Below are 25,319 nucleotides of genomic sequence, written 5' to 3'. Positions count from 1 at the left end.
TTTATATGACCAGAAGATTAGCCAGGTCATGAAATGCTTATTAGCAGTTCATACCACCATGATGAATGGTGGTTCCCTCCATATTTTCATTCAGGGCCCTTGCCATACACAGTGTTCCTGCATTTTTATGCCAGTGTAGGAAAGCTAGGATGTATCCTTTGTGGGAAGAGCAGGGCTAAGACTAGGGTCAGATGAGTGAGGCACCTGCATTGGGCACAAAATTTAAGGCATTCCAAAAAACTCAGCAATCAAAATAATATTTTAATGCAACATTTAAAAAAATCATAATGCAACATTCCATGATGAACACAACATAAAAATTTTAAATAAAGTCAGGAACCAATCCCACATTTGCTTCTCTCATCCCACCCTCACTCCATCCCAGGGCAGAATCTGAGTCTGAAATCAGAATATGGGAATTCCAGCCTCCGTTCTGATATCACTTAACTACAGTAAGCAAAAGCCTCAGGCAAGTTGCTGCAGTACCTTAGTTCTCAGTTTCCTTGTGTCATTTCACTTGAAAGTCTGATTAGGTAAATTCTAATGAACCTTTGAACTTGAGACAATTCTATGATTTTCTATAATATGAAGTTGCTTTACCTGAAGTGTCATCAATGACTCAAAAGGACAAATTCGTTCAGTAATTCATTCACCTATTCAATCAAAAACGTTTACTGAACACTTACTATATGCCAAGCACTATGTTAGGCACAAAAAATACAAAGTTGGAGACTATTGAAACACATAGAAAGAGAAGCCAACATTGGTGTTAAGAGGTCAGCACAACTTCCCTAGAAAGCGACTCTGACCTAAAAACCCAAAGGAGTTAGGGGAAGGCAAGGATGGGATTCCAGAAAGAGGGAACAGCATGGACAAAGGCCTGAAGGTAAAAAGAAAAATCTCACTGGAGTAACTGTAAGTTTAGTTTGGCTGAAACATTAATAGGATGGATGGGGGGGGAAAGTCTTTGATTACAGCACAGTAATAGAAGTATTTGCCAGAGTGTAATGCAAAGACACAGAGTTATAAGTCAAACCTGGGTTGCAGTTCCTGCCCTGCTGCCAAATTAGCTAGACGACAGAGTTTCCACATCCACTGAGATTCTATTTTAGAACACATGACAAATTTTTCCATGAGGGGAGGCATTTAATTTCCTATGGAATGTTGTAAATCTCACATTTGAGATATTTACAGTTTATGTCCCTCGGTGCCAAAGAGGTGCTGTAATTAATACAAGTAGTCATTTCCCTAAAACAATCTGCTAAACAGCTAAGTCCCTGTTGTCTGATGCCTATGAGCCTGAAGGTGCAAAGACCAGCCTAAACGCAAGCAAACTTTCATCTTCCCCAGGCAGGTGTGAGAAGTGGGCAACTAGGCAAGTGTTATTGGCAGGTACTCCCAGCACATGTCTACTCTACCTAGGTTTATGACAGCCGAGCCGGTCTGCTCCTGCCATATTTGTGTCTGCTGATTTAATTTCTGCACTTAGGAAGACAGGATTCGAGCCAACTATTTATAACCAACCCCCCCCCGCCCCCAAATTTTTTAATGAATGCAAAAGCACACCATCTCTTGAGTCCTGAGCATAAACTCAAAGCTTTATGTTTTTAACCTCACTGCTATCACCCATAACACTCTCCATTTATTAGGTACTTACTCTGTCCAACCTTTACAACTAACTCAGCTAATCCTCACAATCCTCTGCAATGGGTTCTACTATTGCTCCATCTTAAAAGCAGGAGTAATTGAAAGCACAGAGAAGTAAACCGTGTGCCCAAAGTCGCACAGTTTATAAGTGGCAGAGCCAGAATTAAGAATTCAATTAATTTAGAATTCTGAATTAATTCAGAATTAATTCACGTTAACAGCCTGTCTAACTCTAGAGCCTGTGCTCTCAACTGCTGTGCTACATAAACAAGTCAGGGTCATCAGACTGTATACCCAAGTGGTACCACTGAGGTATGGCACTCAGAGGCTCCTTAAGTTTCCAGGACACCCAAGGATCTGAATTCTCTGAGTTTCAGAGGCCTCACTTCAGTCATTTAGTTGTGGGGAAGAAGAGCATCTTCTGTATCTGTCCTCAAATCTATCTTTGCATGCTCTTGGGGAAAGGCATCCTTTCTCCTCTCTCTCTCCTCTCCTGTTCTCATTTCACAAACTCTTTGTTCTTAGACACTAACTCGTTCCAACTGCTCCCCCTTGATAAAAACTGCACTTGAGACTCACTGTACCTTCTCACTATACCTAGAGCCCCATAACTCTTTCCCCTGCTGGACTTCATAAATGACTGATAGTTATGCATTGCACGGGGTTTTTTTCCCTCCCATTCCCCACCGAAGTCTCTGAAATGGCTTCTGAACACACTGCTGTACTAAGATTGCTTTCCTAATGGTCACCAGAAAACTCTTTTTCATTCTCCTTTTTCAGTTCCCTACTTTCAACCTTTTCAAACTCCCCTCACTTAAAATCATCCTGGTAATTTATACATTTGGTTAAAGGAAATTGCTTGTACAACCATGAAAATGGGCTTTGAGACCTGACTTTGATACTTTGTAACTTGGTAGCTATGGACAAGCTACTGGGACCTCTCTGTTTCAGCTGCCTCAGCTGTGAAGAGGGAATAGGAGTCATAGGTGTTGTTGAGATTAAATAGGATTCCACATGGAGGCACTTAAACAAGTCCTGGCACAGTTGGGACTGCTTCTGTGAAGTCTGAGCACTCCTCATGATTCCCTGAGGCTTTTGCTTTCATGCCAGTTCTTTTCCTTCTTGTCTGAGTATTCACTTCTTATGCTCTTTCCTGGGGCTTATTTCTCTCCTTAATCCCTACATTTTGCTAAATGCTGAAATTTAGTCTTTGGCTCTATGGTCTCCTCCTCTTCCCATCTTCTTCAGTAATAAAAATAATAGTTGACATTTACTATGAAATCACTAGATGCTGGGATCTGTACTAATGCTTTCCAAGGTGTTCTGGTGTCACACCAAAATCAATTTCTGCAAAACAGCATTAAGCCTTTTACTTTCCTGAGCTAACCTCCTTCCCCATCCCTCTGTCACCATCAATCCAGTTACCAATGGTCAAACCCAAAGTGCTATCTTTGATTTGCCTTCTGTTGCACCCCCTGTAGTCAATTTGAAAACAAACTCTGACTATATTTTTTTTCCCCATTCTGGCATCTCTTATTGGCATTTTCAGATTGAAATTCAACATGTTTGGGCTTGGTTCAGTAAGGGACCTAGTTCCTGGGTCTGCAGTGTTGATGGCTGGAACACATGATCTGGCCCTCATTCTAGGATGCCAAGATGCAATGAGCATTTCAAGTGAGATCCTTATGAATTCTCTGGTGCAGATTATTTTTAAAGTTTTCACAAAGTATCTTAAATCAGGAAATTCTGACAAGAAAGGGGGAAATTCTGACAAGAAAGGGGAAAAGGGAATTTATACACACTGCCATCCTACTATGTATCAGGAACTGTGCTAAATGCTGTTGCTTCCAAGATGCAGTGATGATCTCATTTTTTAAACATAAAGAAATATAATATCATGATGCTATTTCCTAGTGGCACTTCAGGGTACAGTTCTTCTTCATAGGGGCAGCTGAGAAAATGTGTTTTTTGTTTTGATTTGTGGCCTCCCTGGCACATTTTAACACTGACCTCCAAGTCAGTTGATCACTTTGGAGAAATGGAAGTCATGATTTATCTTCTACTATTCTAAAGCAGGAATCATCACCTCATGGCTGGATTTCTCATTCATTTATTTAATGATTCATTCAACAAATATTTATTGGGTCTCTACTCCATACCAGGCCTGTACTAAATGCTGGTGATGCCACTGTGAATGCCTTACTCTCACAATACAAAATAGGCAACTACATAAGTGAATGCTGGGGAAGAAGAGGGTGATACAGGAGCACACAGAAGAAGGAAGACCCTTCTTATATTAGCAGGTTTTACTTTCTTCACTTGTCTTTCAGATACATCTCCTCTTGTCCACCCCTACTGCCACCACCCTCGTCATTTAACACCTATATTTCCACAATAAGTTCCCTGCCTCCAGTCTCACCACCTCCAAGTCATCCTCCACACTGTGGTCACAGTCGTCATTCTCTAATGCAAATCTGATCATATTTCAAACTTTCTCAACTTTCAAACAAACACCCCTAGCCTTCCCCATAAAACTGAAGTTCTTATGCTTGGATAGTTCCATTCACACTCGATCTCTCCTTATGTCTCTTGCTTGATGTAGTGCCACTGCACAAAACTAAGAACCCACATCTCTCGCTACAGCCACACAGAACTACTTCCAGGCCTTACAGAGATATTTCTGCCTGGAAAGCCCTTCTTTTCTCCTTGTCCTTGTTCAAGATTCAGCTAATGTCAAGCTCTCTGAGAAACCTTCTTGATCTTCTTACCCAACTTCCCAAGAAGATCAAGTTGGATGCCCTCCCTTTGTGCTTCCATGGCATTCTGGGCATATCTCTGAAAAACTCACTCTATAGCACTAGTTGTTAATTAGTGTCACCCAAGTGCTGTTCACTCTCAATGGCTCTAACCACATGAGATGGCTTATTGTCACCCCAAGTTACCAGGCACTCTCAAGTATTTCCTCTGCCTGGAATGTCCTTTCTATCCTTTCCTCCCTGGTAAAAGACTATTCATTTTTCTCAAAGATCACCTGCTCAAAATCCTCCAGGGAAAGGAAAAAATCACTTTCATGCCTGTCCTATTGGCACATGGTTTAACCTACAATTATAGCAGTTAATCAGATTGTATCATAGTTAAATACCTGTTTCCTTGATGATTGGGACCATTTTTTACTTTCTCACCCCTTTTTCCCAGCCTCCAGCATGTAACAAGTACTTATACATGTTTTCTGAATGTTGAGAAAATTCAGGAGTTGGGGATGAAGTGTACAGCATACACATTAAGAGCTCATAGTACAATACAGAACTATCCCGCTTCCTATTTCATGTGTATTCATCTTGTATTTACAACTAGAACATGAACGCTTTGAGGGACAGAACAATGTTACATATTTTATATGACTCCCAGTGCTAAATACAGGATACGTGGTGAATAAATGCTTGTAAATAGAATCTAGAATAATCAAAATAAACTGATCTTGCAGATGAAGGAAGAGGAAATATATAGTAACAAAGCGAATAAAGAGCTCTAGTGAAAGCAAAAAGTATTCTTGATCTTTTCTTGCCAAAGTTTTCAAAAAAAATGATGAGCATGTTCACCATGGGATAAAAAGGACATATGCTGACAATTATAGTTAAAGCCCCTCTATGCCAATTTCACTCGAAAATATTCCTGGAAAGGTCTTTAATTCCCTAGTTATTTGAAAATAAAACACTCAAATTTCTATCTTACTGAATACCTTTGAAATCATAAAAGTGGAGCCACTTTAATAATAAGCATCCCTTTCCCAATTCCTCCCACCCTTCTTTTTTTTTTTTTTTTTTTTTTTTTCCTTTCTTAAAAAAGATTTTCACCTTTGGCTATGCTTACTTATGAGTCAAAATCACTTTCATAAGTGATTTCTCAATTAATCTCACAAATATCATGCTTTCTCCCACTTCAAAGAAGTCACAAAATGTTAAAGATAAAAAGGTCCCCATCTCAAGCAGCAGACAGACTCCCCAACCTGTAGTCTCAAAGTGAAGAGAAGCCCCACCCCCAACGGTGAGGAGCAGCAGTCACACGTACTGGGTCTGAGCTTCCGGAGTTTACTTCTGTCAGCATCAGCTTGGCTTCCAGATTCCCCATACACTTTTCCTAAGAATCCAGGGCTCCCGACGTGCACAAGAGCCAAAAATCTACCTGTCTGCCTGCCCATCCCGCCTTCCAGGTACAACCAACACGTCAAGATGGAGACACTTTCACACGAGGCACTTTCTAGACCTAAACAACTAATTTGTAAGTATGCTAAACGTTATCCCAGGAATAGTGAAGTCTTTTACGCTACAGATGTGACATTCCAGACCCCTCAAAACTAGAGTCCCACCAGATGAATAGGAGCTGCCAAGCATACAAGTGGAAGGGGCATAGAAATTCAGTGGATGATGCAGTGTACCTCCCCTCCAGTCAACCTCTTCCTGCCTTCATTAACCTCTAGTCACACCTCTCCTAAGTGACCATTATTTGTCCCTCTTCTCTCTCCCTTTGTCCCAGTCCTGGACTCCTCACAGGCTGACCCAGTCTCCGCTGTTTCAAAAGGCCATTCGATTTGATGCTTTTCCCGGGTGCAGTGGGTGCACTGCTCTCTGAGATCCCGCCCCAGTAGGGCTGGCATTTTAGGAAATCCTTTTCTCAGGACCTTTCCATTGGTCTGAAGAGATATTCAGAACCGTGCCTGTCCACCAACTAGATAGCACACAGCAGAGAATCTCTCCCAGGAAAGAGGTTGAAAGGAAAAATCGACATCCCCACAAAGAAAAATAATAACCCAGAATCCTCCACATATTCCACATGTGTGTGTCATAAAACCCTTGGGAAATGGGTTGGGAGAGGATAAAGCCCCGTCTTCCCACTGCCGCCGCCGCCACAGCAGTCCCTGTCCAGCTCCCAGCGCTGCCGCGGTGGTGTGCGTGAAGACAGCACCTTCCCCCGGGAGGAGAGATCCTGGCGCCCTGCGTTTCTAGGAGGTGATTATGGCAAGCCTTTCAGTAACTCATCATTTATCCCCGCACTGACCCGAGCCTCACCCCGGCGCCTTTGGCACTGGAGCTCGATGAGAAAGCCGAAGGCTGCCCCTCCAATTTTCCAGGTGACACCCCCCCTGCCCCCACCCCCCCACAAACACACCCCACTATGCTCCTAGGACGCAGCGGGGTGGAAGGGAAGGATGACAGGTGCCCATGCCTGAGGGAAAATTAACGGCAACCCTTACAGCTTGGGGTGAGATATCCCAACCCCCGCCCGGGTGGGAGGACTTGACATCAGCTACCTGCAGGGCGCCCCCGCCTGCACACCCACCCAATGCGTGCAGGCTTGCGTTGCAGCCCGGAATGCAGTCAGGAGGGTGGAACGGGACGGAGGGAGCCTCCACGCCCCCTTTGTCTCCACGTTTCCCAGATGACATAGAAGGAAAGTTTACGAGCAGGGAGGTGGTAGCTTTCTGCTGGGTCAATCTGACACCTCGCAGGAGGCGACCCTCCCTGGGTTCGTCCTCTCCTCTGCACAGCCCCGGCGCCACCTTCATCTGCACCTCGACACCCACAAGCAAGGCACGGGACACCTGCGCCGCCGGGTCCAGACTACCCCGCGCTGCCCCACTGCCCCGGCGCAGCGACTTCCCCAGCGGCCTGGCTGCGGGCGCCGCACTCACCTCCCGCAGCGGAACGTCCTCCAGTGCGCCCTACTGGGCCGTCCGGCTCCCGGGAGCTAGGTGCATTCAGGCGGCGGCCCGAGACACGCTCTCCCGGCGCTGCTGCATTCTGCCTGCGTGGAAGAGCCAGCCGGCGAGCGCGCGGCGCGGGCGTGTACGAGTGTGTATTTGTGCGAGTGTGTGCGCGAGTGTGTGTATGTGTGTGTCAGTGTGTGTGCGCGCGCCCGTGGGGCGGAGGTGCGCGGGATCACAGATCCCGCTGGGCGCCCATCCCGCGCTCTGCCTTCTCCGCTGCCTCCTCCTGGCGCTGCCGCCTGCACAGGGTCCAGGTTTCCGGATCTCCTGTTTGTTTAATGAAAGGAAAGAGCAAAAGGCTGGCGCGGAGGGGGCGGAGGAGGGGAAAGGAGGGGAGGGTGCCGTGCTGCGCATGCTCAAGAGAGACTCAGTTCTGGCTCCAGAGCCCAGGCAGAGCAGAGAGAGTGAGCTCGGGGTAGAGGCGAGCCAGCCAGATTGCGTCCAGCCGTAGTCGCTCCGCGGGGTTCCCAGAAGGCAGCGGGGAAACCCCGCCGCAAAGGTGCTCCCTGCTCGGGGACTCCGCGGCGCATGCAGCGCTGGAAGCCAGTGGTGGGATCCCCACCCATCCTTGGAGACCGCTTCTGCCTTGAGTCCTGGGTAACGTGGGGCTGTCCTCTCCCGGTGTGGTTTTAGTGCTGGTGCGGGCGTTCCTGTGGGCCATTCTCTTGCGTGTACTCTGCGGGCAACCGAGATGCGTCTCCGCAGAGGTCCAGGAGGAACCACAGGCTGCAGGTCGCCCCCAACTAAAATGAGTTTCCTGATGTGTGCTTCTTTCTTCCCCTCCCAACTTCCACTTCTTTAAGAGCAAGAAAAAGCAACGTCCAGTCGGGTCCCACAACAGCTTCAATGGGGTGAGGGCGAGGAGGGGGATAGCGATAACTCTTCCAAACAACAAAGGAGGAGTGGAAGGAAGGTGAGTCTCTGAGGACTCCATACTCAGCCTCCTTTGGTGACAGGGTTAAATGGAAGAGATATTTGCCCTATTCAAGAAGGCAAAAAAAAAAAAGAACAATGGGTTCATTGTCCCCTTGCCTAGAATGCCAACGCAATTGTAGGTCTTTGTGAGGTCTCTTGGCTACTTGGTAAAGTGGAAGAACTGTCAACTCGAAAAGAGTCCAGTAAGAGAACCTGAGCCTGCGATGGCACAGTAACCTGAGGCCAGGGGAGATGGCAGGTGAGAGTCTTTGCAAGTGAAGTGGAAACTTCTTGGATGAGATTGTTCTACGACCAAAACAGAATGGTTAGGATCCATTCAAGAGCTTCTATTTTCAATATCTTCCCTGTTTAATCGCTCTGTCTCCCCACACACCACGCCCCATTTTCTCTCCTACAGAAGAAAAGACATCCTAAGCAGGAAACTCCCTGTAAAGAGATTTCTACCTCCTTTTTATTCATTTTCTGTCCCTCCAGAAAAGGATCACCTTTGGTCCCCTCTGCTTTGGAGGAATAGAGGGCAGCCTGCCTTGTGCAAATCTTTTCCAAGCTTTCATTAAAGATCACCTCTAAGCATTTCCACTATACAGTGGAAGCGAGCAGATGCCTTCTTGCTGAACTCTGACCCACTTCCCATTCATCTTCCCAATAATAATGCCAAGTGACACTCGAACAGCAGGACAATTAGATCAAATCCTAGAGCACACCCGGAGGGGAAAAAACAGCATGTCTAAATACCACCAACAAAAACAAAGTTCAGGAGAACAGACTTAGAGGAAGGAAAGAAAAAGGGGAGTTCTTAAAAAGAGAAAGTGCCCTGGGTGTAGCAGCAGGTTTCTTTTCTCAGTAGATTCTTGAAAGGAATAGAATTGCAGCATCTCTTTGCTTAAAGGACAAGTGAGAGTGAGTCTCCATCCACCAGGTAGGGGAGATCAGGTTCTCCTGAAGAGCAGCAAAGCCTCTATAGTGAATCATGTAGGGTATTTGGAGCTCCTCCTTCCATGCCTGTTTATATCACGACTTCCCTTTGGTGCTGGGCTTCTTGGAAGGTATCCAAGATAGATCTGCCTTGTTGTCACATTCCCCTCAGAACAGTAAACAGTGTTTACTAGAATTGCAAGGTGTTAGTATTGGTGGGACCAATTGCTTCCTTGAGGCAAGATAGCCATTCTCTTTGCCCTGGTGCGTAAGCACAAGGTGAGTGATAGCTTTGAATTCATGAACTAAAAGGGGCTGGGGTTTACAGTTCACTCAGTAGGAGACACTTCCTCCTACAGTGATAAGTATACAGGGTTGCCTGGCCAAGAAGCCCACTCTATCTGAGCCTGGCCTTGGGTGAGAGGGGCCATCTCTAAGCAGAGGGACCTGTTCACCATCTCAAAGCAGAAAGTAGCACCCAACAAGGTCAAGGATGAAGGAGAATATTTAAATGCAGAATTGCAAATAAAGTGAAATCTCTTATGGTGTGTCTGCTAGGAGATGGTGAATGAGCAGTTCTGGAAGAGATTTTTACTGTTTGGAGACAGTAGGGAAAACACAGGGACATTAAGTGAGATGATGTACATAAAGCACTTAACATAGTGCCTGCTGCATAACAAGCTCTCCAAAACTTGTAGCTCTTATTTTGGTTATTAATATTTTCATTATTGTGATAGTTTATTTATTTTTTTAAAAAAGGCTAAGATCTTTTTTCCTTAGCTTAAACAAGCAAAACAGATAAAAGCCAAAAGCCTTCCAGGTTTTCCTTCTGGCTTCCTCCATCGCCCCCTCACTCATCACCCTGATCACTGATGTATTCAAATCCATGTGATGAAAAGCATGCTCTAAAGACGTGTGGCAGTGTGAATGGGGAATAGCTCCAACTCTCACCCTTCCACCCTCAAATCTAGGCGTAAGTGTGAGATAGCTTTGTCTTTCAGTAATATGCCTCAAGCACTTTTTGCCACTCACGGCTCACAGTGATTAAGGACTCCTGCCTGGCAGGGTCTTTTGCTGTAACACCCAACCTACATTGGAACACCAAGCTTTCTATTTTCACTTTTTTTTTTTTTTTTGGCCTGCCTTCTAATTTTAGCTATCATATGTGTTACTCCTCCTAGGTAAACGAATGCCCAAAGTCAATTAATATGCACACATCTGCAGATGGTTTTGAGACAAATTAATGGTAAGAATTTCAGTGGTTGCCAGTATTTTTAGTGCTCCTTTATCACAGATTTCAGACTTAGTACTCATCTGCTCTACTTAAAGAATAATCCCTAAACTTTGTACTTCCTTCTACCAACCAAGCAACATACCTAATGGCCTTACTTCCTATATCAGCAAAATAACCCAGCATTGTTGCCTGGATGTATATGAAATTACATATTTTTAAAGAAAACTAGCTATTAAATTTTCAATAGAACTAGCTATTCAAAACATAATATCCAAAAAATTCTATAATTAATAAAAACAAGTAATAGATGAAATGACTGAACATTAAATTCTCCAGAGTTATGGAAGCTATTGAGGCATCTGGATTCTTAGAAAACTGTATTTTCTTATAGTTTTCTATATGTTTACATATAGTTTTATAAGAAAACTATATGAAAACTGTATTAGGTTATATATAGGTGAAGTAATATAAGTCTGTCATGATACAGTATGTGCAAAGATTCTGCTCTGAATATTTTCTAAGAAAGAGGAAACACACCATTTCCATTTGAATTGTATCCTACCTATAATTTTGGTTCTTTTCAAAAATCACCCTAATAAGACAAATAAATATAGAATGTTTTCTTCCTGTAGAAATTTCTTATATATAGTAATCTTTTCTGTTTCAATAAAAATGTCAGGTCATTAGTATAAGGGCTAAACTAGTGATTTCTCATTCCAAGAATCAAAGTGTTTCTGGAACTATCAAAAACTATTACAAGACTATCCCTATAGCCCTTTGCATATATTCTTACTGTAACTCTTAACATCAAGTTCTTTTTGTATGTCTGACTTGTCTCCCCTAGGTTGGATGTAAGCCATTCAAGAGCAGAGATTATTTCTTTTTTATGCTCCTAGTGCCTTGTGAAAATAAGAAAGATATATCTGTTCAGTAAATGTTTAAGGAGTAAATGACTGAATACATTGCCAAAAATGAATTTATGTTGGTAACACGTTGACTTTGAAATAGACTACCAAGTACCATGATACTTGGCATTCCTTATAGATGATGAAGTCAGTAGACACTGTTTTGTGTGTGATTATCTATAAATGGGAGTTGAGATGAGAAAAGCAAATCAGGCTTCTGTAGATAGTTTTTATCCCCATGGAAACATATATATTAAGCCCATTCTAATTTTTCTGGTTTAGAAAGCGAATTAGTTTTGGCTCAGAGTGTACTATTATTCAAAGGATAGATTCATGCTGGCCAAACTAATCCACCAGAATAATGTTCTAATGTATTAAACTTTGCCCCTAAGTAGGACGAAATATTTGGGTCAATCATGGTTAGAACTCTTTTTTGTCATCAAGAAAATCCAAAAAGCAAAAAGGACCACCCCCAGAACTTTACCCCCAGGATTTCTATTATAGCTGTCTTGAATGAAAGGGTCTAGTAAGAAGCTGGTTCTGTTTTCATGGATGGGAATTTGGGTGATGAGGAGTTTGTGGGGCAGAGGAAGGCTTAACTATGAACAGTCTCATCTCTGATCAAAACTACTCTAAGACAGGGAAAGGAGGATGAGAGGACCAGGGGATTGACATCCTGTTTATCTTTTATCTTTCATTCATTCATGCACCTAATAAAAGAGTTTATTAAGAATGATCATCAGAGAGAGAGAGAGAGAGAGAGAGAGATCCCAAAATAGAAGCTGCAGTCTTTTATAGCCTAATCTCAGAAGTAACAGGCCATCACTTCTGCCACATTTTTTCAGTCATACAGACCAACCCTGGTACTCTCCTAGGATTATCTTAATTTTATCTTAATTTTAGGGTGATTTATGTTTCTTGCTGGGACCCTGACTGATACAGATCTCAAGAATCTCTTTGTTATTTATGAACTCATCTCACCCACCTTGGACCTAATGCTTGTTGCTATTTCATATGCTGTGATTTCCATATACCATGGTTTATAACCTGGGTTAATGCCTCATATGGCCCAGCCCCCAGGATCTATGCACATGTGTTGCTGGAGCTCCCACCTAGTTTTCCATGTCTGTACAAGTAGGACCCAGATACCTATCATTGATTCCACCACTGTTTGATTCCACCTCATGGTGCTATCCCAGTTATCCCTCTCGGAAGCCTCACTGGCAATCATGAGAATTGTGATTCAACCTCTCTTGGACTTTACATTTTGTAGATATTCTACTGTTAGCTTTTCCCTTCTGTAGACTCTGCCCTAATCCAGGAAAGGTAGGTTTGCAAAAGCCCATCTATCTCTTTTTCTCAGTCTGTTCCATTCTGCCAACATGGAACCATTCACTCCCAATGGTTGATAAATAGCATGACATATGTCTTTATTTTTATCATCTTTAAAATGAGAGAGCTGAACTAAATTACTCAATCATCCTTCTTTTTTTTTTTTTTTTTTTTTGAGACAGAACCTTGCTGTGTCACTCAGGCTGGAGCGCAGTGGAAGGATCTCAGCTCACTGCAACCTCCCCTTCCTAGGTTCAATTCTTGTGCCTCAGCCTCCAGAGGAAGGCTTGGATTATAGGCATGCGCCACCACACCAGGCTAATTTTTGTATTTTTAGTAGAGACAGGGATTCGCCATGTTGGCCAGGCTGGCCTTGAACTCCTGGCCTCAAGCTATCCACCTGCCTCAGCCTCCCAAAGAACTGGGATTGCAGGGGTGAGCCACCACACCCAGCCCTCAATCATCACTTTTTAATAGTCTAGTCCAGGGGTCAATAAACTTATTCTGCAAAGGACCAGATTGTATACATTTTAGGCTTTGTGGGCCATATGGTCTCTGTCACAACTACTCTACTCTACAGCCACAGACAATGAATAAAAGAATGAGAATGGCTGTGTTCCAATGTATTAAAAAAAAAAAAAAAAAAAAAAAAAAAACCAGGTGGTGGACTGCATTTGGCCAATAAGGTATAGATTGCCAACCCTGAGTCTAATTCTTCATTTTCCACACTTCATCTCGGCATCAGCAGTGTGTTGAGTAGAAGGAACTTGAATCTTGCTTTCTGTTCTGCCTGTAGGAAAATAATAAGAACCATGAAATTGGTGCAGGAAATCTTAGTCTGTTGTCGGTTTAGGGGCTCTTCATCAGCAAGTGTGGTTTTCACACTATCTTAAGAATGTATTCAGAAAATTATTTTTTTTCCTTTTTGTAAGGCAGTTGGCTGTGTTTTCCACATGGAACAGTGGAAGCAAGGACAGCTATACTATTTTTAACCTAAAACCAACTTTTGTAGCCCTAGAAGTTCAGCAAGAGGAATATTTTAAGGGAATATAAAAACAATAGTGTGAGCATGATACTCCTATTAAAATGGGGCAGGTAAATACATTCTAATTATAACTAGTGCTTTAGGAAAACTGCCTCTAAAGATAAACTCAACCTCAATAAAACAAATACATTCTTATACAGGCCCTAGTATAGGAGCAACACTTCTGAGTTGAATTCACACAAGTTGAGCTGCTGTCTGAGCGTTTTTCCACATTCAGCCCAAGTTATGAAATTCAGCTTATCTAAAAATTTCACTCAAATTTCACTCTGAGTTACAAATTCAATGCAATCTCTATCAAAATTCCAACATCTTTTTTGCAGAAATAGAAAAATCCATTTTAAAATTCATATGAAATCTCAAGGTTATTTTTGGGAACCCAAATAATTTGACAATTAGACAAAGAGACAATTTAGAAAAAAAAAAAATTGGAGGTCTCAAACTCCCTGATTTCAAAACTTACTACAAAGCTAAACAAAATAGGGTAGTAGCAGCCTAAAAACAGACATACAGACTATTGGGATAGAGGACCCAGAAATAAACCCTCACAGATATGGTCAAAATTATTTTTGACAAAGTTGCCAAGACCATTCAATGGGGAAAAGACAGTTTTTTCAGCAAATGTTGTGGCCAACAGGCACAATAATGAAGTTGGACATTTATACCATATACACAGATTAACTCAAGATGGATCAAAAACCTAAACACAGGAGCAAAAACTACAAAACTTAGTGGAAAAGCTTCATGACATTGGATTTGGCAATGATTTCTTAGATATGACACCAAAAGTGCAGGCAACAAAAGAAGAAATAGATAAATTAGACTACATCAAAATTTAAAACTTCAAAGGACACTATCAACAGAGTAAAAAGGCAACCCATAGAATGGGAGGAAATACTTGCAAACCATATATATCATATGTCTGATAAGGTATTAATATCCGGACTACATAAAGAACTACAACTCAACAACAGGAAAAAAAACCAACCCAATTAAAAAATAGGCAAAGGAGTTGAATAGACATTTCTCCAGAGAAGATATATGAATGGCCAATTTTTCACCATGAAAAAATGTTCAACGTCACTAAGTAAATCAAAACCACAATGAAATACCACTTCATTCCCATTAGGATAGCTTTTATTTTTAAAAAAACAGGAAATAAGTGCTGACGAGGATTTGTAGAAACTGGGACCCTTGGTCCAATGGTGGGAATATAAAATGGTGCAGTCACTATGATCATTTTTCAAAGAATTAAACATAGAATTACCATAAGTTCCAGTAATTCCATTTTTTGGGTATATACCCCTAAAAATGAAAGCAGGGACTTGGACAGACATTTGGAAACCCATATGCATGCAGCATTATTCATAATAGCCAAAATGTAAAAGTGTCCATTGACAGATGAATGGATAAATAAAATGCAGCATATACATATACATACAATGGAATATTATTCAACCTTTAAACAGAAGGAGAATCTGATGCATGCTATAAACCTTGAAGACTATGAGAATTAAGACAGTCACAAAAGTACAAATACTGTATGATTCTACCTATGAAAGGTACCTAGAATAACCAAATTCGTATAAACAGAAAGTAGAATGGTGGTTACCAGAGGCTGCAGGTAGCAGGGAGTAAGGAGTTATTACTTATGGGTAGAGTTTCAGTTTTGGAAGATGAAAAATGTTCTTAAGATGGATGATGGTGATGGTTGCACTTAAAAATGGTTAAAATGGTAAATTTTATGTTGCGTATATTTTACCACAATTTTTAAAATTAGAAAAATAAATGTAATTCACTCCTTCAATTACTCCCTCCCAGCAAGTTTTCCCTCTCAAAAAGAATTATATTAATGATACCCATAATCTAGTAAAAACAGGATATTAGGCTGACATTGAGTTGAATTCCAGCTCTGTCAGGGAATGTTTTAGCTACATGCCCATAGGCAAGATACTCTAAGCCTCTTTTCTCATATATAAAATATGGAAAGTAATTTATCTTACTAAATCATGAGAAATAAGATAACATAAAAGATGTCTGGCAAGCAATTGACACTCAGTAAACAGAAGCTATCAGCAGCAGCATCATTCATGTTTTCCATCCAAAAGTCATCTTAAAAACTTGAGGTCATCTTTGTCCTCTTTTTATAACCAGTTATCATATTTTGTCACCATGACAGGACGATTCTTTTTTAAAAATGTTTCATGATTTTTTTCTTTCTTTTCTCAAGGCTAACATCTCAAGTCTCATCCCAAGCTGGAGTGATAAGAATCTACAAATGGATTTTGGTACCTCTATATATATATTTTTTAACTTTCCTCTAGGAATTAGACTATGATAGTCATTCATTCATCCTTCTTTTATTTAACAAATAGGTATTGTTTGTGCTAATGTAATCAATGAAATTGAGGTCAGGACCTCCAGATAGTACTCTGAACAAATCATGCCTAATATTCTGACTTTGTGGATTTATGTTATTTTCAATTTACAAATGTATTTGGTAAAATAGCAATTTCATGAAAGGTATAAAGGAAGAGCCTCGGGGACTTAGCTAAAAACAATCTTAAGGTGTTGCTTGAATAATATACTATAGTCACATGAATATTTTATGTGAACCACCTAACTTTGATATAGATATATGATTTTAAGTGATTTAACTGAAATGTTTTAAGACCATGGCTCCTAGCCCTTGGATAATTCCACAGCACTTTAATGGTAAATGATACATTAACTTAGCAAAGTGTCTAAACCACTCTTCTAACTAGGAAAACTGTCTCGGGAAAATTATTCAACAATATACCAAACTATACAAATCTCTTCATAAAATATCAATGATAATCATCATTAATTACCAATTATACTATCATTATCAACAGACAACCTTCATCGTAATTAATCACCTTTAGTCCACATAGCTTGGGAAGCCAAAGATTCAATAAAGTTAAGTGTCTGTTGTTTTGGTTTGTAGTTTTCCCCTTTTGGCCAGTAATGGTATCCGTATTTCCTCTAAGAAAGTGCCATTCTCTAACAACTAATCCATTTGTTTTGAGTAGGATTGAAAGACCTCTCCCCACTGTAAGCATGTGCATAGAATTCCAACCTACTTAACCAGAGTTTCCCATTGCTCTAGTCATTTTCCAAAACAGGAAAATTAGATTAAAATTCAAATTTAGAAAAATTTAGAAAAGCCTCTTTTATATTAGGATGCTAAGCAGTTAAAATGCTGTAAGGCTGGGAATGATAGAAGAGAAACCTTAACACAGTTTTGAATCCCTCATCCTACTATGCCCTAAAATATCACTGGACTTTTCAGTTACTTGAACAGTTAATTCGTTTTTTGCTTAAGGCATTTTGAATTAGATTTTCTTTCTCTGGCCCCACTGAAAATGTCTTTATTGACACATTAATTTAGCCATCTCTTTAACAATAAAAATGGTAAACAAAAGGGAAAGCAGGCAAAGGATGAGGACAGTGTGTAAAGGATCCTTATGACCACACTGTGTCTGGTTTCTAGTCCAGGACATTTTAGGCAGTTATTCACTTATGAGCATATATCTTATGTGTCCTCTTCTCCTTTCCTGAATTGCCAGAATCGGTGGCTGGCACTCCTCAAGGCTGACACTCACCATTAGACAGATGGAGCTGAGTGGGGCAAGGCAGAGGCCAGGGAGACCCTGCCAACTCATTTGGCCTCAGGCCCAGCCCTACTCTATAACCACTGCTGCTGTCAATATCCAGCTAAGGCTGGTCTGAGTTCTCTTTACTGTCAGTTTTTCTAGGCTTCTGAAGTTGACAGTGGCATTGCTCCTTCCAGGCCTGGTGGGTACACATGCCAAATCACAGCTTTGCATGGTTGGTAAGGTATCCCTTGGCACTCAGGCAGGCTGAAGTTGCCTCTCATCCCAGGGGCTCCTGCACCACAGGGGTTGTCAGGGAGAATGCCTGGAACAGCTGTCACCCCTCTGCTTGCCAGACGGATATGACTGGCTTTGTTGGTATTCTGTCCTTCCCCACACCTCCTAAAGTTGTCCAGTTCGTAAGCGTCAACTTTCCAGAGAAAGAGGACTGTTCTTGGTTTGTCCTCCTCACCAGGTTCATCTTTTATTCTGCATCTAGAAGGGATCTAAAATGTGATCATGTCACTCCCTGGCTTAACTTTTCAAGGGTTTTCCCAGCCTGATGCTCAGGGTCCTTCATGATCTTGACCAAGGATATATATCTGCCCCAAACTTCACCATTCACAACCCACCCAAATCTTGTCACCTCCAAGCCATTCCAAATGTGCCAAGTTTTCTTCTATCAGCACCTCTTGCATGCTGCTGTGACTTACCCCATCGTGTCTGCTTAAGTCTTTTCTGTCCTTCAAGCATCAGCTCAGATATACCCTCATTCAGAAAATGTTTCTGAATCCCCAAACATAGAGGGGAAATGAAGTACCCCTACTCAGTGTTCTCACAACCCTCTGAGTTTACCTGTATCCTAGAACCCCTCATACTGTATTGTAACTATATATTTATACACGGCTGTGGTTTGACTATTTTCATCCCCATCAAAATTCACAGTGAAACTTTTCATCACCATTGTGATAATATTAAGAGGTATGGCCTTTAGTAAGTCATGAAAATGGAGCCCTCATGGATAAGATTAAGGATCTTATAAAAGGGCTTGAGAGTGGGTTCATTCTCCTCTGCCCTCCCACCATTTGAGAATATAACATTCCTCCCCTTTTTTGCCCTTCTGCTTCACCATGTGGGATCCAACAAGAAAATTCTCACCAGATGCCAGCACCTTGATCTTGGATTTCCCAGCCTCCAGAACGGTGAGAAAATAAATTTCTGTACTTTACAAATTATCCAGTTTCAAGTATTTTGTTATAGCAGCACAAACAGACTAAGACAATATGTGACTCCTTTTATAGCCTGTGAACAAATTGAAAATAGGAATTATGTCTCTTACCTGGTATACAATAAGTACTTCACTTATGTTTGTTAAATGAATAAATTAATGGCGTATAAATAGCTGTGCTTCCCTATTAGAATTAGAGCATAAAATAAGACAGTAAATGCCTGACTCCTAGGAGATGCTTCATTTCAGGAAAAATGTTACTGCTATCTTCTGCTAGTCCACAGGAGTGCCTGATTCTAAGTGAATGTGAATTGTACTGGCCAGGACATAGAGGAGCAGGAGGACTGTCACCACTGTTTCTTGCCTCTTGTAGGTCTAATAAAGAAGAACTCCTGGCTGTGGAGTTTCCCATCACCACTTCCACCAAACCAAATCCCTTTATCTCTGTGCCCACTCCCAAAGAGTAGCACATCATGGGTGTATACAGAGCAGCAGGGAGCACAGCCCTGCTTTGGCAATCAGTGGTACCAGTGTCCCTACACTGTCCATGACTGGCAGGGATACCTAGCAGCTACTGTGCCGCTGCATGCCCATGGTAATGAGTGTCAGCAATATTGAGGGCAGTGAGACTTCCATGTTACCTGCAATGCTAGCTCAGTGTATTTGTTTTCTCCCAAATATTAGGATCTGTGCTAATAATGGTGTGCTGCAGTGGCAGTTAAAATGTTGAGGCTCCCTTTTCTAGATTAGTAGTGTCCTCTTACCAGCAGCCAGAACTAGAAAATAGAAAATTAAATAAATTAAACCCAAATCAAAAATTAAAGAACAGAATATAGCTGGTAGAAGAGAGGATCTTTTCATCAATATTTGTGCTTCTACCTCATATAACATAGAAAACTGGAAGAAGCTAGACAATTATTTTTTTTTCTTCTGTCAATGAGACCATTTCCTCTAAACTAATATGGTCCAAGATAATATTAAAACTCTAGGTACTGTGTTGAAATAGAGCCCCAAACCTTGAGTTCAAACCTTGGTTTTGCTGTTTATTTATTTCTCACAATGATGTTGGATAAGATCCTTCTCAGCCTAGGGACTGTTATCTGTAAAAGGGACATAATGAAGACCCATCTCATTGGATTAATATATAGATTATGTAAAATAATGTATATCAAAGTGCCTTACAAACAAGGGGTGTGATCCAAAGTCACTCTACAGGGCATAGTCCTTTACATATAGAAGGTGCTTGATGAATATGGGTTGAATTGAAATGCAAGGGAGCTATCACTAAACACAGCATTGAAATGTTGAAGGATACATTGATATTTCCTTACTCTCTCCATTACAGGTCATTCTCCTCAGTTTGGGAGAAAGAATTGACATTTACCAGATGATCTGCAACTGGGTAGGAAAAATAAATAGGAAGTGAGTCTTCATTTCAGTGAAAAAGGTGCCCTCAAGGTTCTGAAGCAGGAATCACACTTCCTGGGTATCTTTAGAGATTCTCACAGTTCCACAAAGCTCCTCCACATACACCCTAAGGAAGTTTGGGGGTGAAGAAGCTCCAGGGAGTGGTTAGCTGCATTCTCTTGACTATTAAGTGGAAGAGGGTTTTGCTAGTTGTGGGTAATGGAAGTACTCAACATTGCCAAAGGTACCAAAAAAAAAAAAAAAAAAAGAAGAAGCCACACATGGCTTCACCACCCACTGAGAACAGAAAAGGGCAGTCTTGGCTAATTGACTGTCAACAGATGCCTTGCTAACAGTGCTTCAGATGATGGGAGTCATGATTCAAGCAAAGCAGGAATCAGCAAACTCACAATGCCTGCCCAGTGGGCAATGAGAATCATTGAGGAATGCTAGGTATAGATGCAAATACAGACTTATGAGAGAAAGGTCCTGCAGTAGACCAGAGTGTATGCCCTTTTAAAGGAAGATACTCACAGTTGTCATGAAGAAAAAGGACACAGTGTTACCAGTTCTTGGTGTTTGGGTGAAGGAGAAAGGACAAGATGGAGGAAGGTGAACAAGAAGGCACAATCCATGTTGCTTCTGGGTTCTTCCTCACCAACTTTCCCGTGCACGAGAAAATGCAGCCTGCACTCGGAAGATGCAGATCAACCAAGCATGCGCCAGGTGACGTCAATCCGAAGAGATCGAAACTTACCCGACCACGCCTATGGAGACGCCCCTATCACGCCCTTATCCTGCCCACTGCCCTCCCCCTTCCAGTACCAATGCGTAAAAGTCCCCTGCGGGCAGGAGCCGGGGTGACATCTGCGGTCCCCCTACTTGTGGACTGGAGAACCTCACCGGAGAGTGCCGGCGTGACTTCCCTGGCCCCATACCTGAGGACCAGAGAACCTTGCCCAAGAGTGTGTGCATATTTGCAATAAAAGACTGCCGCTTTCTTATGTACTTTGGCCTCATGTTTGATTATTTAGCTCTCCTAAATTAAGTATTAAATTAAGTATTAAATTAAGACATTATTAAATTAAATTAAGACACTTGGTTTTTCAAGAAAAGGTGCAAGTCAGGTTTTACGTGAAATCTCTGATTTTTTTGTAAAAGTTGAATGTTTTTGTTTCCCGAAAGGCAGACAAAGAACCCCTGTGTTAGTCAAGAAAATACATCTACAAGCAAGATTTAAATCATGGTCAGCCAGTGTGCATCTTCTGGTGTAGAGTTTCTCTGACATTCTTCAGAGATGTCTTGTTTTCATGAGGGTCATAGTCCACACAGTGGCACATCTTAAGGCCTGTGGATGACTGGATTATGCTGTAGTCACAAGAAAACCGTGAAGTGCATCAGGATCCTTAGGAAGAGAGCTGTGATGTGGTAGGGCACAACATCTTGTGAAGCAGGGGCAGTATGGCAAATGAGGGGGTGAAGGCTTTCCTATGCAGCTTAAACAGCATAGAAGACACCAAACACACACACACACACACACACACACACACACACACACCAGACTAGATCTCACGGACAGCGTCACACAGGTAAAACCATGCAACAAACTCAATAGGAGAGCCCTGTAGGTGAATGGAAAGAGCATTGTGCTAGGAAACATAGACTTAACTGCAAATCACCTAGCTTATCATGATTAAAATAATGCACTCTTTGTAAGGTAGTTTAAAGGATTCAATGAGATTCTATGTTTGACACCTAGCATACCGTTTGGCAAATAGTATATTCCATTATTATTGTTATTATTAAAGAAGTTATGCCCTATTCAAACATAGACTTTTCCTGTAACACATATTTCATAGCACCCAACTCACAGAGTGATAGACCTCACAAATATCATCTGTGGTGGGTTGGTTTCATGGTTTTGCATATTGCTAAAGAGGAAAGGGTGAGGGAATCAACTCGAGAGGATTGGTTTGCAGAATTTAGTTACACTGCTGCCTCCCCCAGCTTTGCTCATTATAATTTTCCACTGGGCTGTGGGTGTAGAGTCAGTAATGTCACATTGGACAAGAGGAAAGCTCCTGGGTAGCAGAGCTTCTTGCTAATAATTAAGCCCTTTCCATTGTGGGAAATTCAGCTGAAAAATGAGGCTATCACCATTTTTATTATAGTTGACATATTTCCCTTTACCACTGCCTAAACAAGATCTTTTTAGGAACGGAGAAACAAATGCTTAATGACATTTTCCAAAGGAGTCTTATGTGTATCTGAGCTCTGATCTGTAAACATGGCTCCAGTTGAGTAGATGGAAGCTGTGTGTTTGCAGTTCTGAATGTGTCAGCCTGTTCACTTGTCGATTTCCATGTGCATTTCCTCATACCCTCTATCAGTCTTAAGGGTTAGTCCATTTGAGTGATTGGTATATAGATGAGCTATCATAAAATGGGCAATATGTATAGATGTCTGCAAATAAAAAATTAAATTGACAGACAATTCCTTGCTGGTCACCAGTCATGTGTATTCAAGGTGAACTAACTAGCCCAACAGGCAACATTTAATGAGGGGCTCATTTCTCACTGTCTCTCCTTGAAGGCTTGGATCATTGCACAATGGACTATAGGAATTGCTGCTGAGAAGACATTGTTATTATGTGAAGAAAAAGAACATGTGTTTTTTCTGCATACATTTTGATAAACATTGAAAATTTTGCTTTATATACAAAGGGCTACAACTTAACAATTTAGCATATACACAGTTTCTTTTTGGCAATAGATATAAACCTAGAAGCCAATAAACTGAATTTTGTCAATCAAATATAATGGATGTTCTAGATAAATAAAATAAATTACTTGAATTTTACTGAAAAACCTCTCTCAAAGTGTCACAATTTTTACCTTCATGATGCATTCACGTTGAAGCACCTTCCAGCAAGGGAGAGTTCCTGTAATTTTTTAAAAAACTAATAAAATACAAATAAACAGAGAACACCAGTATCACAGAAGATAGCAGCAAAGTCATATATTGGCTACAAGGATTAATCAGATTTCTGAACATGAGTCTCAAACCTTTCTCTATGTCCTTTGTATGTTTGAGCAAAAAAGCAAAACATGGGATGATCACACCATAGAAAAGAGAAGAAGCTTACCAATTTCTCAGGAATACAAGCTTTGGTTGATATTATATTATTTCACTTATTACACAGTAGTTTTATTATGTTATTATTTCTACTAATATATCTATTAGATGAGTTTTAAAATAAAGATCCAACCATGGTAGTTCCTCCATAATGTGGGAAGAATAACTCATGCTGTTTATTAGTAGAGCAATTCCAGTGTCTATTTTATAGACTCTTTGATTACTTTCTGCCTATTTTGCTGTTTCTTAGTAAACTTTTGTAATCCACAGTTTACTTCATTGAGTATGTAAATTGTTCAGTTTCAGCAACATTGTGATTAATTTAATAAGAAATATTCTTACAAAAGCACAAAAACAGGCAAAATATATTTTACAACAATGTTAGGATAGGGAATCAGAAATTACTTCTCATTAAACTATCATCATAATCTCCTTCTGTGATGATGCTTAGAGTCATTCCTTTGCCTTAGCTTCAATCTATGGAAAGTGGAAAGAATAAGACACACACTTGAATATTTATCTGGATGAACATTCCCCCTTCCTCATTCATGCTAGGGTTTTGGTAACTCTGCCTGAACCCAGTCTACAATCCGCATGTATTTATGCAGAAAGAAGGGCAGGACAGATTTCATGTCCACTTTATGTACAGGTCGAACAGCATGATGGGAAAGATTCTTAAATGTAGACTGAAAGGAAATGTAAGGTAGAATACCTTCATCTTTCTCTATGTAGGACCATACTTAATTTTACAAGCACAAACCCCTCTGTGGAGCTGCTATGTGCATACACAAAGGGGATAATTTCAGTTAATTTATATCTAAAACAAAGTACCCCCTAAAGAAAGTAATTTTAAAAATTCATATTTTCTGCTTCTTTCTGTGTCAGTTTTTGGTAAGTTGAATTTTTCTGGTATGTTCATTGCATTTATATTTCAATTTTATTGTCATAAAATTGTCCACAATGCCATCTTAACTACATTTTTACTGTTTGTACAATATATAGTGAGGTCCCTTCCTACTTACTATTCCTGACATTGGCTATTTGTATCTTCCTTTTTAAAAATCAGTTTTTCCAAGTGTTTCTCTATTTTAGTAGTCTTTAAAAAAAAATCTTTTGGCTTTTTATTATCTTTATTGTTAATTTTTATTTTATTAATCTTTGTTATTATTACATCCTGCTAATTTCTTAGGGTTTAAGTTACTGGGTTTTTCTTACTTTCAAAAGGTAGACATGTAATGCATTGATTTTCAGCATATACATATATATATGCTCTCTCTATATATGTATAGTTATTTTTATATTTTTAAATTTTCAGATTGACAGATTAAATTGTACATAGCATGACATTCTGAAACATATATACACTGCACAATGGCTAAATCAAGTCAAGCAACATATGCATTACCTCACACGGTTGTCATTTCTGTGGTGAGAACATTTTAAACCTTAGCATTTTTTAAGAATACAATGTACCATTGTTTATTATGTAGTTGCCATGTTGTACAATATATCTCTTGAACTTATTCTATCTAATTGAAATTTTGTAACCTTGGATCATTTCCTCAACCCCCTCCTCGACCACCACTCCAGCCCCTGGTAACCATTATTCTAATAAGATCAACTTGTTTTAGATTCTACATATGAATGAGATCATGTGGTATTCGTCTTTCTGTGTCTGACTTGTTTCACTTAACAAAACGTTCTGCAAGTCCATCTATGTTGTTGCAAATGTCAAGATTTATTTTTTATTTGTATATATTTAAATTTATGCATATTTTAAATCCACAAGGACATTGTTATACATTCAGCATCTACTTCTATTTAGCTATGTATTACCTTTCTGTTGTCTTTCGTTTATTTCTGCATCTCCCAACTTTCATCTGGGATCATTTTCCTTCTGTCTGAAATGTACTTCTGAATTTCCTTTAGTGATGAGTTACCGCCATTTTTGTTCATCTGGAGATGTCTTCATTTCATGTTTATTCTCGAAGGATATTTTCCTAGGGTGAATCATCCAGGTCACTAATTTTCTTCCAGGACTTTGAAGATACTCTTTTTTCTGGCTTCATTGTTTCTAGTGACAACTCAGCTGTCAGCCTTATTCCTTTAAAAGTAATGTTTTTTCACTGGCTGCTTTTAAGATTTTTAAGAAGAACA

At 40.6% G+C, this 25,319-nt stretch overlaps 1 protein-coding gene and 1 long non-coding RNA gene across 2 annotated transcripts in view; one reads left to right on the top strand and one right to left on the bottom strand.

Annotated features, from left to right (window-relative positions):
• Window positions 1-7,732, bottom strand: part of PLPPR1 (phospholipid phosphatase related 1) — a 293,103-nt gene extending 285,371 nt beyond the window's left edge. The window contains exon 1 of the mRNA XM_003911437.4: window positions 7,337-7,732. The gene's annotated coding sequence lies outside the window, so the exon portion shown is untranslated. The remainder of the gene's footprint in view (window positions 1-7,336) is intronic.
• A 7,105-nt stretch (window positions 7,733-14,837) lies between these two features.
• On the top strand, window positions 14,838-20,295 carry LOC103878197. Its single transcript, XR_638237.4, has 2 exons — window positions 14,838-18,594; window positions 19,966-20,295. It is a non-coding gene; the product is annotated as an uncharacterized LOC103878197 (long non-coding RNA).
• Window positions 20,296-25,319: the final 5,024 nt, after the last annotated feature.

Source organism: Papio anubis, chromosome 13 (assembly GCF_008728515.1).
Source record: "Papio anubis isolate 15944 chromosome 13, Panubis1.0, whole genome shotgun sequence".
Lineage (NCBI taxonomy): Eukaryota > Metazoa > Chordata > Mammalia > Primates > Cercopithecidae > Papio > Papio anubis.
The sequence above is the reverse complement of the archived record's forward strand: the minus strand, read 5'-3'. Positions and strand labels throughout refer to the sequence as shown.